This window comes from Epinephelus fuscoguttatus, linkage group LG22 (assembly GCF_011397635.1).
Source record: "Epinephelus fuscoguttatus linkage group LG22, E.fuscoguttatus.final_Chr_v1".
Classification (NCBI taxonomy): Eukaryota; Metazoa; Chordata; class Actinopteri; order Perciformes; family Serranidae; genus Epinephelus; species Epinephelus fuscoguttatus.
This window is the reverse complement of record NC_064773.1, coordinates 16,101,871-16,119,159: the sequence shown is the minus strand read 5'-3', so window position 1 is coordinate 16,119,159 and position 17,289 is coordinate 16,101,871. Positions and strand designations below refer to the sequence as shown.

The window sequence follows — 17,289 nt, the reverse complement described above, 5'->3', positions numbered from 1 at the left end:
GCTAGTGCTGATAATTTCTCCCTGATTTCTGATCATATTCCTGCTGGAACATGTCTGGTTGTGTTTAGAAGCGTTCACTGGTAATTCTTTGTCATAAAAAGTGCTGATTTTCTCTGTTACAGTTATTCCATGACTGAGGTGACAGTGCAGAGATGCCGAGGTGCAGAAGACCCAGAAATGCTGACCAATTGGAGCAGACTGGACTTGGTGTTCGTGCACAGAAAGTAAGTGTTTTTATTTTTCATTTTTTTACTTTCAAGATAAGCTAATGTCAGCTTGTGACACATTTACAGTATAGTGTTACAGTGTTTAGGATTTCCTTACAAGGTCATCTGCTCCAGGCACACTACTGCAGTAGCCTACACTGCTACATGTAGCTACATGCTAACGTCAGGGAAACATGTAATCGTGGTTGCCAGTGTTGATAAGATTTAAGATCATATACCTACTGGAACATGTCCAGTTTCTATTTCATTCAGTTTTAAAGGCACTGTATGTAAGAATGTGGCCATAATGGTTACTGCACTCAAATTCAATACTGCCGCAAGTCGTCAAAAATAGAAGTCCTGCGTATCTGTTGCAGTGGTCTCCGGAGTGCCGCAGCTGAGACGGAGCCGGGACGCAGCACAGCTGCAGCCGGTGGAAACACACACATTGACTAGAACTGAATCCTGTCGGCTCCGGTGCCGTGCCGGAGTGTAGACGCAACCAACATCAGTGTTTCCCACAGGACAGGAATCTATTCGTGGTGGTGTGGTCCTGGTGGGGGGGGGGGGTTAAAAATATTTTTCAGTACTCATCTGTGTGAAGAAGTGAACATCCAACGTCAGAGTTAATTACTAACGAGCAGAACCACACGGCCGGGCTCCACCGGCTGCAAACCTACGTCACGTCAGCGTAGCGTCGCGGCGTATTCATTTGGGCTCCACTGACTGCGTACGGAAGCTACACGTAGAGACGCCAGCGGGGTTGTTTACTGTTTGCTGAGCCGAGAGGCTGCATGTAGGCTGCATGAAATGTTAAAGCATTTTCCACCTAAATTATTACGTATATTTGAGTTACCTACAAGTTTACTGTTCTCTTTGTCATCTACTCGCTTTCAAATGTCCGCCACGGACATTTACACAATGTCACGGATAAACATGGGTAAATGCATGGAAAAAATCATCACATATCACCTCTGATAATGGTTTATTCATTTAAAAACACATTGTGCTCGTTTAGCACACTATTTCATATAGTTTTTATCTGCTGGAGGGTCGCGTAGGGGAGCGTGACAAAAATAGAAGAGCCGCGTAAAATAGAGAGTTGTCGCACGACAGACGGGGGTTGTCATGCCGCTCCCGTTGCCAGTGGAGCCGCTGTAATTGATTAACAGGGTGGCGAGCTGCTACGGGACATTAACTCACGCGCTGCGTGAGTTAATGTCTCTGCACATGTTGAGCTTCCACCTATGTTAATACAGACACAGACTAATAAAACAGCTAATATAACATGATGAGTTAGAGTTGTTTGGACCACTTTTGGACTTGTTTGCCCACATATTTGTACCGAGAGGTCTTTGGATCCGTTCTGCTACTACGTCTGCTTCTTCTTCTTCTGGTGGACCAGGTGCGTTAAGTGCGTCTTTACGATGCATACCGCCACCTATTGCACCGGAATTGTAACGACAAGCTACATTCACAGACACTGAGTCCCATTATAATGTGTTTATGAGCGAGGTCGAACAGGTAGCGCCAAAAGCAGAAAAATCTATATGTGGCGGAGATACTTTATTCGTGGCACACCGCCACAGATAAATGAATGTATGGGAAACACTGCAACATGCATCTGGTGGAAATTGGGGGTGATTTGTTTGCCCGCGGGCGGCTGCCGTGGCAGGACCGCATCACTCCGTCCTTGATCTTCGGTTTTCCAGCGGACTGTTCGAGCAAATCCGGCTTCTCTGCTGCTAACGCTGCTGCTGGGATACAGATGATACTGATGAGGAGCCGGCTGCTTGCCTTGCTGCTAACGTTTGTTTCTCAAAAACATCAGTCGGGTCGATGACCCACCTGCACATGGGCTACAATGTATGATCGAAAATTAATAACAGTTGAAAGTATTCAAAATGTCCATCCCTGTCTAGCTATGATGCTAGTTAGCCAACTTTGGCTAAAGCTTACCTGTTGAGGAGAAGAGTAGTCACTTCGACATCCGATTTCAAATTCTTCTCCGCTTTCAACCATCTCCACCGTTCAAAAGCATCTCCTATATAGACCCTCGCTTTGCCTCGAGTTTTGTCTTCAAAACTCATAACGAATCATAACGAGGTCATTTGGGTTTAGTTGCACCATCAGCCATTGTAGCTCAGTCATAACTGTTACTGATGCTGAGACTCTACTGACTGCGTGACTGGTACACGGCGGTGGGTGGCGCAACAGGCCAAAAGACAAGATCAAAACATAAACATGATTTGCAGACCGCAAAAAATTTTTTTAAATGCGAATGTTCTGGCTGTACTATTGTTGTCAGTGAGATCAGTATGTTATATGAACATTATTCCTTAGTCTCTGTGACATATTAGGATGATTTTACGACTATTTGCTTTATATTTCTTACATATAGCTCCTTTAAGGTTTTATTGGTGATTTTTCCACTGTAAAAAGTGCCGCCATTGTCCGTTACGGTCATGGGAGGGGGGCTTAAAGAGACATGCGCTAAAACGAAGCGTCTCAGACACACATGTATTTCAGCATAGAGAGTATGAGGAAAAAAGTTTTTGACCATAAAAACATGTAAACATTTCTAGTAGAAACCTTAAATACAAGTATGAACCTGAAAATGAGCATAATAGGTCCTGTTTAAATAAATTATAAAGGAACTGTAACTTTTCCCTGATTTTAATTAAAATGTTTCAAGATAAATTATTACAACGCACACATGGAAACCTGCTGAGTAAATTGCCTTCATCATGATACAGACAGTTTACACACAAAGAAAGTGCACAGGGAAAAAAGCTGGTTCCTTAGTAGCAGCGGGAGCAAAAATATAGTTTTAATAAACATCATAGCCATCATTTGTTTGGTCCAGAAGGACACTTTCGCCAAAGAGAGCAAAAAGGCAGCAGCTTGAGGCACTGCAGCAACTATGCTTTAACGTCACTCTTATGCACCTGGCATGTAAATCAATCCTCACCTGCACCAAGAGTTAAGTGGCACATCCTCAGTCATACAAATCTGGCACACAAAGCATGTTTACAAGCCTGCTTCTCATGAGGTGAGGTTTTTTTTCCATAAGCTGTCAAAGTTCCCTTTCTTTGCCTATTGCAGTGAAACCATGTAATGCTATTAGTCAGCTTTTGCATTTCAGCACTGTGAGAGTGCTTCAGAATTCTCCTCATGATGTTTTTCTTTCTCCCTGAGCTCATCTTCAAGGCTCTGGCAGCAGCTTAATTTTCACTATCAGCAGAGCCATGGCCCCTTCTTGTTTGTTGTTAACCGATACACTGCTCTGTCCCAAATATGTTATTTTTAAAAGAATGTGAGCAAACCGTCTGAGAAGTGATGGCATTGTGCAGCTATTTCACAGCCCATTTGCTAATTGCTATCTTCAGCTCAATCAGCTGTGTGTTCTTCTATTCAGTTTGTTGTTCCTGGTTCTGTCACTAACAACAAATGCTCCGCTCACTCTGTCTGTTTCTGTTTTTTTCCACTGCCCTGTCGAATACACACACCCACAGACGCAAACATCAGCACGCACAGACACACCTTTCATAAACACACAAAGGCCAGCTGCCTATCAGATTGGAACAGCTGGAATAAACACGTAAAAAACAGAGCGCTAAGAGGTTGCAATCAAATTCCGAGCACCACCAACACTGTTGAGGAAAGAATCTGATCAACAGATGGAAAGTCAGGCAGCTGACGGCGTGCTGCTTGGTATGAGCCAGACTTCGGGCTCCCCAGTTTAATAATATAGGATTAGTCACAATGGAAGTTGCCATGAATGTTAAGTAGCCGGAAGTAGTGGAAGAAGAATTAATATCCTAAAGTAAAAGTAGCAAAGCCACAATGTAAGAATACCCTATTATCTTATGTTTGCTTAAGCACAAGTACTTAAGTATATTCAGCAAAGTACCCATAAGTCACCGCTCTGCAGATGGTGACCCTGATGATGTTATAGCTAATGATAAATTAACATGTAAGCAGCATTTTAAAGTTGTAGTTGGTTGAGAATGAGCTAATTTAAACTACTTTACTGTATACTGTATGCTGTGCGGCAGTTTAATTTATTTCACAGTGCAATAAGCTCATTATAGCCAAATGTAAATTATGACACACATAAGGGTGTGCATGCAATATGGCATCAGAAGTGTGGCAGAGTGCAATGGCTTGTCAAGCTATATCAGGAATGCTACCTAAACAAACTGACTTTGACAAAGGATGACTAACTTCCAGATCCGTCTGCTAATAGTGACTGTGGAGAAGACCGTTGCAAGTGTGCCAATATTCAGTGGCATACACGTATTTTGTGGAGATACGAAGCGTGTACACCAGTGAGAAGTTAAGAGTAGAGTTGCATGGTACGATAACCATCTCAGACAATATCAGGGTATCACGGTATTGTAGAATAAATGTTATTATCAACCAGAATGACCCTTAAAGGAATGAAAATGGAAGGGCTATGTTTGGTTTAACAAATGTTTTTGTTTTTGTTTTTTTTTAATTTAATTGAAATTTGAAACCATTTTGTTAATGTAAACATGTATAAAAAGTTTCCCCTTTGAAAATAACTAAAATAAAGGGGAGATTATTTGTCCACTTGCAGTTTTTTTTTTTCAATATCATTGATAAGCAAATGTACACAGCATGATAACCATCAACTTTTATATCATGGTATACCCTGAAACCAGTGCATGGCTGCAACCCTAGTTAGGAGTATACAAGTCACTATATATACAGTTGCGTTATCTGTAGTCACATACAGATGGTCAAACACCATGACATAGAGTTTTGTGTCAATCAGAAATCCTTTGTTGCCAAAGAGAGGGACACAAGATCACTACGTATGAGGCAGTAAACTAACGTTACATCCTAACAGGGAATTTTACGTCCTTTTTGTGTTGTTGACTTGCAAGCATAGTTTAGACCTCGATGATATAGTTGTTATGCAAACATGAGTTCTTCTCCCATTTATTGTTTATTGTATCCTCCGTCCAGTGATAGTAAACATGTTTAATGGCGTGCAGTGTTTAAATTTGAGTAACCGAGTTAACTGGTGAATTTCAACTGAGTCACCAGTTAACACAATAACTGGTTAAACCAAAACACAGGATTGGATCATGGATTATTGAAATCCTTGAAAGTTTTTCAAAAGTCATGGCATTTTGTTGTGTGTAATAAAATGAATTATTACAGTAATCTTCCATGGATAACTTTTGAATTAATGTAACATAACCTAAAAAAATTTCTGTAGCTTTTGACGTAACATAGCTGTGCTCTGCGTAGCTATGCATCGATGCTTGACGTTTTGTTTACCATCACGGACATTCCTTCATTTTCACATCGTGTTCCACTTGTCCTTCCATGTATGTGAGCTTGCAGGAATAACGTTTCAACAGAGTTTGAATCTGATATGTTTGAATAATGCCAGGCAAGTGGGGACAGATAAATAACGCTGTGACAGTGTGATTTAAGATGTACGGTCATGAATCCCAAAGTTTCCTTACCTATGTACCACTAATACTTTTAAATTGTAGTGCATTTTTTTGAATTGAGCAATTGACATAGGCTGCCCAGAGCTGTCAGTGTCCTTCGGAGTGTAATGCACACTCTCATTTTGTTTTAACTGTGGAGTTGTTAGCATTGTCTCCTCACAGCAAGAGGGTTCCTGGTTTCGAACCTCGGGGTGGGGGAGCACCTCTGTGTGGAGGTTAATTGGTGACTTTAAATTACCCAAAGGTGTGAATGTGAGTGTGAATGGTTGTCTATGTGTCAGCCCTGTGATAATCTGGCGACCTGTCCAGAATGTGCCCTGCCTCTCACCCAGTGTCAGCTGGGATAGGCTCCACCCCTCCCACAACCCCCAACAGGATAAGCGGTTATGGAAAATGAATGAATGATTGCTCTGGACGTAGAGCATGGTAGTTAGCAGGTATGGAGCTTTTTCTTTTTTTAATTCAAACTAATTAACCAACAGGCCAAACTAATTGTCGTCTGTTACTCCCCCACTGTGGGAGCTTTACTGCTCCGTGTGCCTAGACCGCCAGTAATTATACATTAACATTAGGAGTAAAGTCTACTTTACAGTTACGTTTGTGTTATCTTTTGTGAATGGTCATGGAAATATTTAAAGGCATGGCAAAGTTTTTCAATTTTGTCCATGAAAATGAGTGGGTACCCTTAGCTATTGCTGTGAAATAAATAAATGGTAAAAAGTACAATATTTTTCATTGAAATGTAGCGAGTGATATGGAAAAGCCATAAACATACGCAGAATCACACACTGCAACCTACAACACAGCTACACATGCAGTCACAGACATTCGCCAAGTGACCAATCACATGATTGAATGGATACTGCCCTGTAATTACAGACTATGGCAATATGTCTGCTGCCCTCTGTTTTCAGTCTCCCTCACAATCTCCCTCCATCCGTCCCCAAAGCCGCTGACCCGTTGGCTTCCATGTAATGACCACTGAAACGGGTCATTCTGTCTTATTGACATCGCCATACACAGCCTGGACATTATGGCATGTCAAGATTGGGGATCACAGTTCCAACAGTAAAGACTGCCGTTGTGGATCACGGTCCCAGTTAATGACCTCTGCTACGGGGTGAGGAAAGTGTCTGCCCCGCTGCCGGTGTAGCTCTGTCCATCTGTCTGTCAGCAAAACTCGGGAGGTCGCGGCCTCTTCTGGGAGAGCCACTGACAATAACAGTGCCTGCAGTTATGAATGTGTTCATTCATTCATCCATGCATTAAGAAAATCAGCCACACATCACCCCAGCTGTGGGCCCCATATCCATTAGTGTGACATGTATGTTGACCCACCCCTCCTCATTCCCTCCAGCAATCCCACATATTGGGGGGCTGGATCACGGCCCCTGGACTCAATGATTCGCCAGGCGACAGATGGAGGGGACACATGGAGATGGTCCGCCTTCCGTTACCACACACACACACACACACACACACACACACACACACACACACACACACACACACACACACACACACACAAGCTCAGAAAAGGGATGTATGTAAAATATTCTTCTTTTACAAGCTCTAAAGAAACATGGAAGACCTATAAATTTGATACAAGTAAATAGATTTATGATATAATATCACTAATGATGGATGAACAATGCATTATACAGTGTGTTAAAACAGCTGTGCAGTCACGTTGTAAAACTGTAGTTTTCTTGAGATGAGTAGTCACAGCACAAGCAAACTCATTGCTGCCCTGCCATCTGGTTAGTTTCTGAATAATGCCAAAGACAGAGTGCTTATAGACTGAATACAGCAGTGATACTGTAGATTGGCTGGGCGTGAATATGGGCAGTGATACACAAAGCAGCCACATTATCCTTGGTATTGGCCAATGCAAATACATACAGATACATGTAGATTGAAATACACAGTTTTTCCTCTCACCTGGAGTTTGGTCTAGCCACATTGTTGTTTGGAAAGGTCTGTTTTCCTCATTCAAATCCAACAACATTGTGAGCAGTTCATTAAAACTGTAGTTGGTTACATTTAGTTGTAAAATATAACTTTTGTCATACTTGCTGCAACTGTCACTACATTCACACAGCACTAAATGAAACAGAAAATCACATTCTTTTGTCTGCTCCATTACCTTGTAGCTCCTCTAACGGCTTTACTGCATGTGAATTAAAACTACTAATCAGAGCTGAGGAGTCTCTGATCAAATGTGTTCAAGATGCTTTTATTGCAATGCCTTTTCTTCTTCTCAGATGTTTTCAGAAACATATTTTAGTGTACTGTTTAGCTGTAAAATGAGAAAGTTGGTCTGGCTGGTGGGCGGTGCTTGGTGCTTCGGTCAGCTGTTTGCAACATCATCAACTTTCTCATTTTACAGCCTAACAGTACACAAAGAGCCTATGTCTACATAGCGGGGTTTTTTGTCAGAAAAGCTGTGGCAATACGTTGCGAAGCATTTCATCCCAGCACTTTTTTTAATGACGCACTGCGCATGGGTTTTGTTTCTATGACAACAAAATCTTAACATTCCCATTGGCGAGGTAACTAATGTAAAGCTAGGTAACAGAAGCTGACTGCGCAGTTAACAACACTCACAGCACACTCACCAGTAACATTCAGTGTCGGGCCAATCTGGTAGTTTCATACAGCTCAAGATAGACAGTAGCACCACTCTGAAGAGTTCAGATATTTTCCACTAGAAGCGCTCGCAACGGCCCCACACAAAAACAGAGCAATCTTCAAAAAGACGCTGGCCTGACTCTAGGTCAGTGGTTCTCAAATGGTGTGCTGTGATGAACTTCAACTGGGCCTATCCAAAAAGTTATGAATCAATTTTTAATTGACTGTATCAGTAAGTTGTGTGCATCCATTTCCTAATAAAGAGGCAAACTCCACCTTAAAAAATGTAATTAAATTTAATTTAAAAAACTTCACAGGGAACCTATTTGTCACTGTTTGCACGAGGAAATTTTAAGTATGTGACACATCACATTGTCTTCCATAATTTCATTATTACATTACATTATTTTTAAAAAAAAAAAAAAAAGTTTAAAATGAATTCTTGAATCATTTTGGTAATAAATATTTCATGATTAATGGTTGTCAGTTGCTATTTGATATTAGTAAATAAAAGCCAACATGTTTGTTGTGATAAGAGTGATAACACATGTTATAGAGGCTTTTGTGAAATTTTGGCTCGCCCTTCGGTATGCCTGAGGCACAAAAAGTTTGAAAACAATGCTCTAGGCAGTGGCATGTGCTGCATATGCTCTCTCCTCATTGGGAACAATTAAAAAAAGACACTGGTGCTCAGAAAAAACGATTCGTGTACACAAGCCCTTAAATGTGTTTCTGAAAACATTTAAAGTGAGAGTTACGCAATGCAGTAACATAATCTTGATTCATATTTGATCAGCGCTGCCTAGTTTGACAGTTTGACAACAGCTCACAAGAATCATTGACAGCAGTGACACATTAGAGACTCCCCAGCTCTGGTGGTTGTTTTGGGAGTGCCGTGGTCGATTCTGGCTAATGCCATTAGAACAAGGAGGGTCATGATTTTTTCACAGACTATCTCATGCACTTCTTTGAGAATACATTAACAGTTTCAGCAAATATGACACAAAGTTATTTTCATAAAAGCTACGACCTGCAGCTTTAAGTGAGATTTTGTAGATAAAACCTGTGAAGAATTAGCTGCTCCTTCTTTGGTTGTAGAAAGGCTTGAAGTATCTGTGCCCCATCTTATAGTAGAAATTGTTTGTTTTTCTGCATTTCAGAAGCCATGGTGTTTGGGAATGTGTGCAGCATGTTCAATATTATGAATATAAAATGCAGTGGTATTTCAGTATATTCCATTTTACTGAATTGAGTGGCCCCAGTCCCCGAGGGGTTTGAATTAGGAATGTTCCTTGGTACCCAGAAACAAGGTTACCACTTAAAGGTAGCATCTCTGAAAATGCTTGCATAGGTCCGGTGGGAGCAGAATTTAGATGAGGCTGGAGAGTGAGCATTAATCTCCTCAATTTCATTGTTTTCCCATTTCTACATTATTTCCATGAAACACTTGCATCTCGAGGCCCTGCTCAGAGATTGAATGTGGCGAATGTAATTCTGTCTGTGCTCCCCCGGGCGTTGCATAGGTGTTAGTAACTTGACTGACTTTAGCCTGCATGCCCAAGGCTGTGATGGGATCTTTGCCACCCATGTACCTCATAATCTCTCTGGAACAACACTGTCCTCTAGCAGCCCCAGCACAAAGTCTCTACCTGGCCACAGGAATGGTTGTGTGTGTGTGTGTGTGTGTGTGTGTGTGTGTGTGTGTGTGTGTGTGTGTGTGTGTGTGTGTGTCTATGCATGCATTTGTCTGGCTGTCTGCCCGAGTTTACGTCTAATTCTCCCTGCCTTGTTGAATGATTGACTTCTGTCTATCTCTCTCTCCCGATCCCGACTCCGTCTCCCTTTTCCATAAGAAGATTGGATGGGTCAGTGTTTACAAGTCTATCGCCATGGCAACAAAAGCAGCTTCTAAGCATCTCCACAGCCAATTATCTCCCTTCCTCAGGCATATCGGACTCTTTGCACTTCCTCCTGTCCCCAAACATTCGTATTCAGTTTTATACTTGCAAACACTTGCACACATTCACATACAAGGTGAGAAGATTGTGGGGGATCTGATGAAAAATTCATGCCAAGTGAACTAAGTTTGTCTGCTTGGTTTTACATTGTTTTAACAGCCCAGTTGTCAGAGGAAAATGTTGGCATCGTATGTTTCTGCAAACTATGGATATGTTACATTTGCACTTTTCATACGTATCATATTAATGTTTCTAAAGTGATGCACTTGAGCTGACTGTCGTCTGTTGATGCCGTGACTCCTAGGCAACATGCCTGCCCTTTATACCTCCATGTTCAAGACCAACAAACAATAAAACTGGTTGTGATTTTGCAAGTCATTGCTGTTTTTTCAGCAGCTTTTTAAGCACCAAATGGGAGTGGTTTGCCTGTCGCAGTATTTTTTGGGCACCAAAAGCAAATGATTTTTAGAGATACATCACTGCTTTTGCTGCGGGGAAAGTGTAACGAAGCGCACTTGTGTTTTTTACCGATATGTTGCTGCTTTTCCTGCCAGGATTTTGCCCGCCAGATGAAATATTTTAAGCCAAAACTTGATCTTTTCCTGACCATAATCAAGTGTTTTTGCCTAAACACAACCACATAATACCACAAGGTGTTGAAACATTAAGTTTCAACCTATTTGCAACATAATAAAGTGCAGTGTAATATATCTGTCTTTTGCAGAAATGTACTGTGGCAACATTTCTTCTGGCAGTTTGGCTGTTTTTTTAAAATGTTTTCCAATATTGTCTTGTATTAGGTTGTGTAAAAGCACAACTTAGTGGCAGAAAATTGAGAGAGTTTTTTTTACCCTTTGATTTATGCCCAACAAAAAGCAGCAGTGACATGAATGCACTAGAGGAACAGTAGAGAGCACAGTGGATTGTGTGCCAGACGTTATGAACGTAGATCATTGAGGGGAGCGTTTGTCGTTCCATGTTGTATGAGGCTGACATTTTGGTTTTGGACGATACAAGTGGTTGTTGAGGTCGCTGCTCTGAAGCGAGACGAGCTGGGTCATCCTGGCTGAGATGGAGCAGTTCTCTCCTGGCTCTGAGGCTGGTCCCCATGGATCATTGATGTTGGGCCTTTCCCAAATTTGGCTGGTCTTTCAGAATGCAGTCATGCTGATGAAACAGACTTGTTGGTTACAGAGGGTGCAGATGTGGGGATGTTTTCTCTTTGTCCTACCACAGGTATTTTTCCTGGCCTAAGTCTTTGCCTTAGATAGAGGGCTAGATGCTGAGAAGATGTGGTTCTCAGTGGACTTTGTGTTTTTCAAAGAGGAAAGGAGGGGTTCTGACACACTAAGCCGACAGTTGGCCGCTGGTTAATGTCAGGCCAATGGATGCCTGTTGCCCTAGTTTTTGCGGTGTGTCCGGCACTGTTGGAACTAGTTGGCACTAGTTGGTCCTTGTTGGCTTTTTTCAACAGACTCAGCATGTTTAATCGGCATCCAAGACAATGAAGGCTTGTCAATGAATGAAATCACTCTGATTGGTAGTTCAGCTTAGCACACGCAAAGAGAAACAGAAGTGAGAAAAGCAAACAACTGAAGTCAAGAGTGTTATATGTTTTATTAGTTAGGATTATGTTTTTAGCCATTCAGCTCTTCAGCAGACACGGTTTTTGATTGCTTGTGTTATTATTTAGCGCTTAGTAAATATCCTTTGTCGTGTCAGTCTTCCAGTTTACCTTTTATGAATGACAAATACTGACTACTACAAAGTCGGCCTTGGTCGCCACCATTTTTTAAAAGTTGTTTTGGTGTGTCTTGGCCTTAATATAATAAAATGATTGAGACAAAATCAATACATTTTTGTTCTTCAGTTGTGTTTTTTCCAAGTTATCTAGACTTAAGTGATTAACACGATCAGAATCTAGTGTCAGCTGTTACAAGTTTATTTTCTCAATATTTCTATTTCTTAATTTTTAACAGAGAATTGAGTCTGTTACTCACCGAAAAAGCAACATTCTCCTTTCCCCCTTACTAAGGATTACACAAGCTCAGTTACTCCAAAGGGAGAAAGTACAAGGTTTTATCTGGTGTTTAACTCTGAAGTTTTGTGTCAACTTTATGAACTGAAATGTTTTATTGTTGTAGAGGTGAATGTGAAGTACCAAGGTCAGGTGGAAGAGGAGGCATTAAGGTGGAGGATAGCAGGGAGGCTCACCAGGCAATTATAACAAGATTAGGAGGAGATTTGAGATGGGAGAGATATTGTACTTGCATGCTCATGCACAGACCAATCTAACCCTCTCGCACTTGCTCTCCCACACACAAACACAAAGCCCTATAATTTACTTTGGCATATAGAAATACAGAGCCTGCTGGTTGTCTTTATAGACATGTGGCGACATAGAAGCCAGCCAGACTGTCACAAATACAGACGCTCTGACAGTTGTGACAGGTGAAGAAATGTCGACACTCCTACTCTGTGTTCTGCTCACAACAAGCCTGTGTGTATTGTAGCTTGTTTGATGTTGTTTTCCTTTGCCTCCCCCCTGGACTCACACTGGGTTATTTTGAGGACCATTGCCTGGGAGGAAATTTGGGGAAAGTGGTTGAAATTAGAATATCTTTTATGGCAAATGCACAAAATCATCACAACAATGTGAGTGCACAGAGATGGATATAGCAGGAGGTAGTGCTGTCTTTTTCAGGCAAATGACTGTGGGGGCAAGATTGATACACCCCTTACACCTACCACTTAGCCCTTACCCCTGTGTTTTGCCATTCACGCGTATGTGTAGCATCTCCCAATAGAGGGGTAGGGTGAAGTGTTAGGGCAACATGCCCCTCCAAACTGAGTGTTATGAGAAATCATCACCAAGATGGCTGCACAAGCAACAAAAGAAACCAACCAAAGTATTTTTTTTCCTGAATTAAAATAAAAATATTCCACTATTTTACCATCTGAGTTTAATACCATTTCAATGTGTTATGGTTCTTTTCTCTATAACAGGCGTAACAGAAGAAATTGCTGGTGTGCTGTTTTGTTATTGTCAATTTGTGCCTGGATTTTGACAAATTTCGATGCTGTATTTCCCCCATTTGATGGCATATGATGTCTGAAATTTACCTCAACTCCAGTAGCAAAATTCCTGCATTTGCTACTGCTCCTCTAATATCAGTGCAGACCTGCAGCAGCATAGGAGCATGGGCTACTAACGTTAGCCTACAGAGCACCGGTACGGGCCTAATGGAAGCAGTGTTATATTTCATCGGTAGCAGTGTTATATTTTATCAAATGACTTGTTTGATTGATTCACAGCATGAGTTGTGAACAAATCATGAGCCTCCTGACAGCAGCAGAAGGCCTATAGTCCACACAAGAGAAGTCACCCCAGCAGTGGGCAAATTCTCAAATTTTATTCACAAAAACAGATAAAGAAAAAAGTACACGTACAGTTCATAAGAAATAATTAAGACGTGAAATGGAACACCCTGATAAGCTATCGAAAGTTTGATAGGGGCCCAGTCATAAATCAAATTGTATTTTAAAATGTTTTTATGAACACGTTGTTGAGATTTTAGAAAAGAAAGTGCATATACTATACAGTAGTAACATCTATAACCTACAGAACTCCTAAGACTTGCCAAAAACCTAGAGACTAAACTGACCTAATGCTAGCTACTACATGGTCCTTCCATTAGTCTGAAAATGGGTTTGACTGGAAAGACAACGTAAAAAGAATCACATAGCAAGTGAAAATAACAGTACAATGTAAATGGGTATGACTGTAACTGGATAAGAAGTCCCAAGCCGTTCAGGGTGTTCATGCTTTCATATATTTTTGTGGTAATTGCTGCTGAAGGTAGCATATTCATAACGTCCTGCAGTACTCATCGCGTCTCTTTTGGTAATTGCCAGCATCAACAACTACCGAAGACATATCAGGGTCGTTCCATTTCACAGGGGAAGATTTTACCCATTATCCCTTGTAACACTGTTCTGAGGGGCAACATGGCACTTGAAAATGAGGGGTGGGGGTGAAAATGATAAATGGGATTAGGCCCAAGTGGTATGAGGGCAAATAAATCTGACTGTTTAAAATAAAACCTGAAAAAGAGATAAAAGAAAAAACAATATTTCAGTTTCCCTGCCAGTGTCTGGATACCCTGTGTATGTCTGCAAATACAGATAAAACAAAAACTGCTCAGAGATCCAAGTGTCACAGTTTGACCTTTTCACCTGGAGTCCATTTGTCAGTACCCATCACCTCAACAGCCTATCGCTGTAGTGTAGTGTGCACACACTGCCGGCATTTGCATTTAGAAATGGCTACATTAGCTCATATCTGCAACCTCACCACCCATTAGTCAATTAAAGGGTTAATGACATGTCACAGAAGAAGGTTCAGTCTTGGTCGGCATGAACTGCTTCCAGACGACCAACCTTTAATCTAACCCACTTAAATATGCATGAGCCATCCCAGTGGGGTTTTAATAGCCCTTAGTTCCTCCCCTGGTCTAAACCTACACCCCTGCCCCCCGTTTGACAAATGAGACATTGCACCTTGAGTTACCAAGACAACACTTTGCTCAAGGTTCAGTGAAATAGCCCATTGAGGGAGGCACTTGTCAAAAATGTATCTTGGCTGCTGTGAGCAAGCCCCTCCTGACCTCATATTCATAATGATGGCAGGGTGTCGGCTCCTGTGATGCCAGTATGTAAATATCACACACACTCCTGCTATAGAAATTGATAGTTCCCATTATAATGAGAAACTTTGTCTTACCTCATATTACCTGACAGGTGCAATTTGTATTCCCTGTGTATGTGCTGTACACTGACAGTCCAGCTAGATGCCCTTACTTCATATTCATCAGCCAATGTATGTTCAGTATGTATTACTGTCAATCAAGGTATAAATAGGCCACTTGTACCCAACATATGTAGGATCTTTGACACCAATATTTATATTTGAGAGTCTGAAATGAGCTGACAATATACAGTGTGACAAAGTTGTGGCATAGAAGCAGGAAATTTTATTTTAGCTCAACGCCAAACTTCACTATCTATGTTGACAGTTAACAGTGAACATGGAGGAAAATACCTGGATATAAGTAGAATTTTTTAATGTATTGAATAGTCAGCCATCAGCACTTGGTTTTAGTTTATTATTACATAGGACGGTGTGCTTCGGTCCTTCTGCATCATTGTGGTGCCAGTGATGATGGTGAAGCTCACTCACGAGTGTAATAATGCAATTTTATAACAGTAACCAACAAAATGAAAGATATAATCAAATGTTATTCATATTGTGCGGCAATTTGCTCTCAAAATAAGAAACGTTTTGCTAATGTCATCTCAGTCATTATGGAAATACATGAGGTCTGGCTAAAAACTGGAAAACAGCCACGTCAGCTGACTCTTTGGGTTTTCACACATGGTCCTTTTCAGCCCTCTAAACTGACTCTGACTGCAGTGACTCTGCATGTTTTGCCAATATGCAAACACTCCAACTAAGTTCGGTTCGCCTCAGGTCTGTGATGCGCTCCAGGTTCTCTTTGCTCTTTGTCATTGTATTTAGCCCTCTAGATCATATGCTATTGCACTGGGATGCTTGAAAGAAACCACGTCGGCTTGTAACGTTTGCAAAGATGCAGAACGAGAAGTAGTTTGGTCCATGGAAGGTACTGCATGTCTCCAGATGTGGAATGTAGAATACATCAAATGGCAACAGTCTACAGCACAGAAACACAAAGGTTTACCTCCAATTTTAAGTTCATCTGAAAGCGAGTCAAAGTTAAAATAAAAATATTTCAATATTATATAGGCTATAGTGAAAGGAAAGAGGACTGAGGCCACATCAGAGCGGAAGTTGACCAGAAAGAGAATGGAGTCCTCTTTCAAATGAACCGACAATGTGAACATAAGACCTGAGTCCCTTTTCTGTTGGTCCGTTTCTTGGTACTCTTTAAGAGGACTGAGTTTGGCTTGTTTAAAAAGGACTTTATGTAAAAACACCCTATATGTAATGAAACCTAGTTTACCTCTCTAGCAAGTAGGCCAATCCTTTGTAATGAACTGGCAACACAGATGATTTCTACTCAACTTGACCAAACATTAATGCTTTGTAGAGATCATGGGGTTCCCCAAACTGAATAAATACCACACATATAAACATAAAACTGGCCATGATAGCTCAGTCTTGTTGTAAGTAAGATATCTAGTGAAAAAATGTGTTCACAGACAGATTTAGCTACTATGTCCACAAACTTCACATGTTGGCTATTTTTAAGATAACGCTGTGTGACGGACTCACTGGCACAGATGATTTCATCCAAACATTTCCCCTAACAGTTAACTCCAGAGCAGCTGTAAAGTCCAACAGCCAAATATGATTTTAAAAAAAGATAGATATAATCATTTCCAGAATTCACAACACATCTCTATCTAACAAAATATTCTGCTCTGATCCATATTTTTTGGCTTTTAGCCTTTTAAAAAACAACATTTTCACTGCAGTGACAAAACTGTTTGCTCTCCAAGCTTGCTGCACACAAAGGGAGGCACACCACTGTATTAACAGAGCAGTTCAGCAGCACCATAAATTATTAAAGAAAGTTGATTTAAAACGATCCATTTGTTTCTGCACCGTAGCCTACTGGTTTTTGATTCAGCGCTGTCAGTTCAAATTGCTATTACTATTTTAAGTGATGAGGGAGGTGTGCTGTCATGCTGATTTGATCACATTCTAAATTTTCTATTTGACTAATCAGACTGCCTGGTCCGAGCTGCTTGTTGTACAACAAACATTTTGGGGTTAGAGGCAACCTGACATCCAGCCTTTTGTCAGATCTTTGCCCGCGTAATATTGACACATATCTTATATTTACTCCCTTAATGCCCCTGATGGAACATCATCCGTGGTTACTCTTCTAGCTGTTTTGTGCTTGTTGACTTGTCATATGTTGGGTCAGTTTTCCTGCGATCAGTGTACTGCAGCTAAGC

The 17,289-nt window shown here is 41.1% G+C and overlaps 1 long non-coding RNA gene across 1 annotated transcript in view; it reads left to right on the top strand.

Annotated features, from left to right (window-relative positions):
* LOC125882796 (uncharacterized) overlaps positions 1 to 17,289 on the top strand; it is a 156,969-nt gene that overhangs the window by 98,173 nt on the left and 41,507 nt on the right. Inside the window, exon 4 of the long non-coding RNA XR_007448413.1 lies at positions 123 to 224. This is a non-coding gene — a long non-coding RNA (uncharacterized LOC125882796). The remainder of the gene's footprint in view (positions 1 to 122; positions 225 to 17,289) is intronic.